The following is a 6,973-nucleotide window of genomic DNA, read 5'->3' as shown; positions in this document are numbered from 1 at the left end:
GGCTTCGGGAACCTCAACGTCCATCCTCCTTGGCTACGTAGAGCCGGAAACACCTTTCCTGCAGGGGACCACAGTGTGCCCCAGCAACTCCTACACACTCCCTCCAGCCTTGTACACCTGAGCTTTACCTACCCCTTCACTCCAAACAGGGGCTGGGGCCACATCACTGCAGGCCTCCACATCTCCCTGCAGTTCCTGGCAAGCTGAGAAGCGTGGCTCTTTCTCCAGCTGCCTCAATCAGAGGAGCAAGAGCTGTACCCACCGCTAGCAAAAACCACCTGGAAAGACACTGGTTTGCTTGGGAAAGGTAAGCCAATGTCAGATAAATGTCAGATACACATGGGTAAGGAGTTGGTGCCTGTCAGTGTTGCAATGGTATCCCATACACACACTGGAACATGAGGGAACTGGTACAGCTGTGCAGAGAAGCATGAGATACCCCATCCTGACTTCATCTGAAGCAAGTTAGAACATCTCACTCTGGAGGAAAATCCCCTTCTGTAGACAAGCCACTTTTTAATAATAAGTGCTAAATGGACTATTCAAGCAGGTAATTAATGTTAATTAACATATGTCAGGCCATAAATTGGCTAAATGCACCTCATTTTCCAAGCTTAGTGTGTGGCAATGCTCAGGAAATTGTAACAGAACAGTCTAAGTTCGTAGAAGCACAGAAAAAGAGCAAATAAAAGGTTAAGCATAATCTTCACTTAACTCATGCTGTGCTGAGCCAGCGCTACGCAAACTGAATGACTGCACACATTACTTGAACACTTTATTTTGCTCCTTAACCACTGCACTACGCACGTGTTGTCAGCCCCAAGAAAAGCCACATCAAAAAAACCCTGCAGCTCCCTGAGTGCTGTGTTATCATGCAGGCCTTTACCAGGATGCTCGCTACATGCTGCGGGACCTGGATGTGCCTCCCGCTCCAGGACCTGTCGAGGCTGTGGCCCCTTTCCAGTGCCACTCGGGAATTGCGGTTTTTCGTGGCGGGGGGAATGGAACAGTGCCAGGAGAATGCTCAGAGCTTGCCCTCCTCCAGAAAGAATCTGCCTTGAAACCTTCAGAAGACACTAACGCTGCCATTTTGTAACCCTGCTCTTGATCATGTTTTCTGTGACAGAGGTAGTAATAAGGCTTTGAAAAAAAAGTGGGAGAGAAAGAAGAACACGCAGAGATTTTCATCTAAGTAACAACTTGCATTAGGAAACACTTTCAGTTTCTTCCTTGGCAAGCCACCACTATGCTAAGACCTACTGTAACTGCATTGCAAATAAGAAACAATCCTCACAAAAGATTTTCCTTACTTCCACGCAAAATAGCTGACTGCCAAAATCTTGCAGGGCATCTTTAGGAGGCTGCCACCTAGAGAAATGCTTCAGCTGTTTATCCTCAGTTTTCCCTTATCTCCAGAGCAATCCCCTCAAGCCTCCCTTTGAACCCAGCACACTCACTGTAATTTTCTGGGGTGACTTCACGCTTGTTCTCCCCATCCACCCCGCTCAAGCTGGCTGAAAACAGTACAGCTGCTGCAGGGGGCTTGGGGGGGGGGGGCTGCACCTGCCCCAGTGCTGCCTGCCTTCTGCAAGGGACACCACCGGCTCTGGGTTTCTACTTTGTCCACGTCAGCACAAAGAGCTTTCACAAAACCACCGGGCTAACCCTAATCACTCGCCTTTCTAAATGCACCAGCACGTGCCCAGCCTCCCCTAATCTCCCAGGATTACAGCAAAGTGGTGTAGCACAACCAAAATGACCCGAATACAGAATGGCCTTGTGTGTAAGACACCTCTCAATTTACCAGGACAAAAACAAACACAAGCAGGATGTCCCAGGGCAGGAGCGCCAGGACTCCTCTGTTCCCCAGCCTCATAGCTGTTTGTTCAAACCAATACAATGCAGTGGATATAAAAGCCACTAAGGTGATTTCATCTTTATTAGCATTAACCATGTACTTTCAAACACACAGGTAAGTGTAGGAGTCAACCTCTGACTCTCAAGCTCCCTATTTTAAATACACTCAAATATTGGCACTAATAACCTATTACAGTAATGCCGACACTGCATGACTGTTTTAAGTAACCTTCTGTCTCTAAAGAACTAAGGAACATTGATTGCAGTATTTATCAAACAGGTCTACCTGACAGTGATACCATCCAGCATCATACACTGGAGGTTTCCCATTCACATCAAAAGTTAAGTTTATCAGAGCCTGTGACTCTTTGCAGTTGATGACATTCATCAAAGCAATGTGTTTATATCTGCAGTTAAGAAGTCCTTCAGTGGAGGTGCTCCTCATGGTCACACTGTGGATCAAACAACATCAGTGATTCTGGGAGAGCAACTTGGTGTCTCTCTCCTGTAATAGCTGTCACCTGCCTGAATAAGCTAGGGAAAAGTGAGATCTTTGATGTACATTACAGATATAAAATAATAATGTGCACTAATATCTACATATGGTTTCTACTGGAGAGTTTAAAAAGTCATTTGTTACTTTGATACTAAAGTATACTCCTCTTTGATGCAAGAAGCTTATTATCTAACAGTTTCGACTTTGTGGCTAGAACCGCACATCTCTCTGCGTTGCTCAGCACAAAATTCACTTACAAATGTTACTGAGTATTTTGTTAAAGCACAACATAGTAAGGCTTTGATCAGGTAAGATGCTTAAGCGGTAAATTTAAGCACACAAGTAATCCTAGTGAAGTCCCAAGGATCCATTCACGTGCTTAAACCCGTGCTTGCTTCGGTAGATCAAAACTTAAAATAATCAGGCTGCAGTTTGTAACCCAAACCCTTCTGTACAGCTGAACAAGGTAGCAAAAAAATCAGAAAAAAAAAAAAAAAAGTAGGAATATAATAGAAAGCTGGAAAAAATATTCATGCCAGAAGTTAACTGTGAAACAGAGTCTTAAGGAAAAAAAAAAAAGCAGAGAAAAAATTAAACTGATGCAAACTCCTGTTTTATGCTGCCACTCCTGATAAAAACGCTGTGTGCCACTCTGAGGAAGGAGAAATAAGAACAGAGAGTGGCTTTGCTTCCTTCCCACATCCTCTACAAAAAGATGATAAAAAAAGGCCAACACATCTTGCACATCAGCATCTGGCTAACAGATTTAGACATCTGTCTACACCACTGACAAACTTCTCAAGTCTCTTCAAGTCTCAATAATTAGAGAAGAGACTCGTGTGTTTGCTATGCTGAAGGGACTGCAGCCCCTCAGTACATATTGGTCAAAGAAACATGGTAAGGAAGGATGAAATGTCCATGTACAAAGTTTACAAAAATCTCCCCTTCAAAGTAAATATCCCAGCAGATAATATTTATCTTTCATGAGGAAGATGAATGTAACAGGTGTAAAACAAACAGGCTTCTGATTAAAAAAAAAAAAAAAAAATCAAAACAAATCAGCTGCATTTAGATTTGGCAACTGCTGGTATCTGTGTATAAAGGACCAGATTCATAGTCTTGCCATACTGCTCAACAAAGAGGAAAATAGTCCCCCTAGTGTACTCTTCATGTAGAAAAGACTATTTCACAAGATAGTGCTGCGAGAAATAACAAAATAACATTATAGGAAGAGATATGGAAGTACTTAAATTATAGTGAAACTGGGCACCTCTACTGTATATACAGAAATGAATGTGTTTCGGTTTCCTAGTTCAAGATTATTGAGTGAAGCGAGTTACTGCATCATAAATACATGTAGGGAAAAACCTGGGTTTTAAATCAGCACGTTACTTTTGTGACTGCAGGACATCGACAGGGTAACAGATACCCGAATTTGGAAAGATCTGGGCATTGAGGAGCTCTGTGAAAGTACCTGCCCTATCTGCCTGTCACAGTGCATTTCACAAGGGTGCAACCAGCTCACACTCAGACCTTTTCCCCTCTCCAGTGATGATAAACATAAGTATCGACCCTCCATAAGGATTCAAGCCAGTAAGCACATATTGAAGCATGTACCAAACCCTTCCCGGTGATTTGTATGTGTACGGGATTGTATCAAACCAGGCTGCCCATGGCACACGACCGTGTCCGCAGTGTGCTGGCTCTACAGTGATGCACCGTACACTACTGCCCTAGTTAACTGTCAGGCAGTATTAGGTTAGCTAATGTCCCACCGGAGCCGGGGGGAGGGGGAAGCAAAGAAGATTGTTGGGAGGGGGGGTGCATTGGGCAAACCTTATCTGAATTAGCGGAAATGTAATATATGCCTTCCTAACCACATCTGAAATATTCACTTCTGCTTTAATGCCCCAGGGGGGGAAAGAAAAAAAAAAGTGATAGTTGTAACTTTAATTTATAGCTCTTAAAATAATTGTTTTGAGGAGTATAATCCCAGCTATGTTTACGGATTATGGTATTCAGCACATCTCACTGGAAACGGTATTAATATTTCATATATAATAATACATAAGATAATAAAGCCAAGTTCTCTTCTTCTCTTTGTTTAAAATGACAATTTTCCCACTCAGTGTCAGAGCAGAATATTGTTATACGGGCTTGCTCCCTTCAAAGACGAATTTAGCTGTGTAAAAATATTCTAAATTAAGATAAAAGGCTTCTGATACAGAACTATCTTCTGTTCATTTAAAATAGTGTATCTAGCAATCTGAAAAAGTCTGATGTGAAAAGCTGACATTAGTTCCTGAAGAGTTGTATTCATTACCTGTGAGGGAAACAAAGATGATAATAACATATAATGTGTTTTAGCATTGGGAGACTAAGATGGAGTCTCTAGGTGTTGCCTCTGCACAAACTAACTTATGTTCCAGCCAAGAAACTGAAATAGTCCTCTTCTGAAACAGTCATATTCTGAACGTATACGCATACATTAAAAGAAACTCTAGCCCTTGTAAGGAATTAAATTTAGCAGTTTTGGATGCCTGGCAAATTATTAGCTCCTGACCTCTCCTCTGCCCCTTTCAGTATGCCCCTACCACCCACACAGAACTGTACCCACCGTTAACACGATCAAATGCCTTACCCTAACTTCCAGGGACAGCTCACAGTCAGAAGAGGCAGAATTTTCTGCCACCAGTGTGCCTGCATCTCCTGAGAAAGGTCATCTTAAAGGCTTTTGAGAAACTTCTGAATTTTATCAGAGGAATCTCAAGGGATCCAAGTTTTTAACATTTTAATTAGCTCCAAGTACCAGTTAATGCTGCTCAGCAACAGAATCAATATCAAATTAACAGTATAAATTGTCAGAAAAATTATGACTGTATTAAGCATACTAATCAATGCAAGCACTTTACATTACGGCCCAGATCCTGCTTCTGCTGAAGCAAATGGCAGTTTTGCCACCAAATTCAGCCAAAAGAGTATCAGCCCCGTTGTTTGGTAAGTCTTCATTTGAATCGGGTTTTGAGAATTTACTGAAAATTCGAAGTATCAGATAAAAAGACTGGATTTGTCATAGCAGCTGACATCTAAAGCCACCACTTTGGCGTGAAACCAAACAACTTAGGAAGGCACTGGCTGTCATCGGAACCCTTTATCACACTCCGTGTCGCACTTGTAAAGTCAGATCAAAATTCAACACTTAATACAGACGCGAAAGCTGTAAAAAGGATCTGTGTTTTTAAAAGCCTTGTCTTGAATTAGCTATGCCACTGATAAAACTTTGTGTTTCTATTTTCCCCAGCCTGAGACGAGTCTGTCAGTGAAATGCTTCCTCTACAGTGCTCCATTTGGAAGGTAGAAATCATACAGCTGTACTTCAATTCCTAGCAGCAAGTCCTTCTCAGGCACCAAAATATGAGACAGGGCTTTTACTATGAAAACTGTCAGAGATGTTTCATCCATACAGCATTTCTGACTGATTTGTATACTGTTAAGTTATCCCCTGATCCAAAGCTACACAGATTCAAAGAGGAAATTTAATTTCTCTGTAACACAGTAAAACTTCACGGCAAATTCGCCTTCAGCCATCCATTCAAAAACTCGGTCTCGGATGCTGCCAGCATCGGCCCTCAGCAGCAACTGAACCGTACTGGGATTTCCCTCTGCAAACAGTATCGACATCAAGCAGCACCTGCCTTTCTGTATAGCTGCAAGTACATGACATTTCCACATCCGACAGACATTAATAGATAGACGTGGAATACAAGGAGAATATAAGTAGTTCTGGAAACCACTTCAAATGTCCTCTGCATGTAGCACTGGCTCCTGGTAGGCCTTATTAGACTCTGTCTTTGAGAGTAAAACCCTGCCTGCCTGCAACGTGCTTTTGCACGCGCTGAGTAAACAAGTCACAAAAACGGTGGGGTTTTTTTTTTTCTCACTAGTTAAAACAGCAGCAATCTTAGCTGCTAACTGTCACAATGCTGGACAGAAAATGCTCGGCTGTAAGGGATTTATCAGTAGACAGTGCCCTCACACACTGGCACCACAGGAATCGCAAACCAAGCATTCCCGTGGCTGAGCAGCCAATAACTCCACGCTTTGATTAACTTCATGAAGAAATGTCAAGACCCGAATTTCCCTCTATTGCCTTTGAGGAACGTGTGGGAAACCACTGGGGTTTTTCTTGACGAAAAATAGAGTCGTTCAGTACCTGAGCTCTGAGACTCAGACTGACCCTGCATAAAAACGACTCTGCTTATTTCCAGCGCGAGTTACACCAAAGGTACCTGTAACTTAAAAAACAGACAGAAAACCTCCGAGCCACACACCCTTACAAATATTTTTTTTCTTCCCTCTTTTTTTTTGCCCTGGTTATATGTGCTTGCGCACCATAGCAGCCAGCTCCGCTCCAGCGGCTCCCCTGCTGCCAGAGTTAGGAGCCCTCACCGCCTGCACACAGCAACAGGAAAGAGCCAAAACTTTTCTTAGCCTCCTCCCTCAAAATAAACATAAAAATAAGCAAAGGCGGCAGCGCGACCCCCAGCAGGGCCAGCAGCAGCGCCCGGCCGGCTGCCGTCGGGGAAAGCCGTCGGGGAACGCCGCCGGCACCCCTCTCTC

The sequence above is a fragment of the Athene cunicularia genome (genome assembly GCF_003259725.1).
Source record: "Athene cunicularia isolate RWA chromosome 3 unlocalized genomic scaffold, athCun1 chr3_part1, whole genome shotgun sequence".
Classification (NCBI taxonomy): domain Eukaryota; kingdom Metazoa; phylum Chordata; class Aves; order Strigiformes; family Strigidae; genus Athene; species Athene cunicularia.
Note: the sequence above shows the minus strand (reverse complement) of the source record.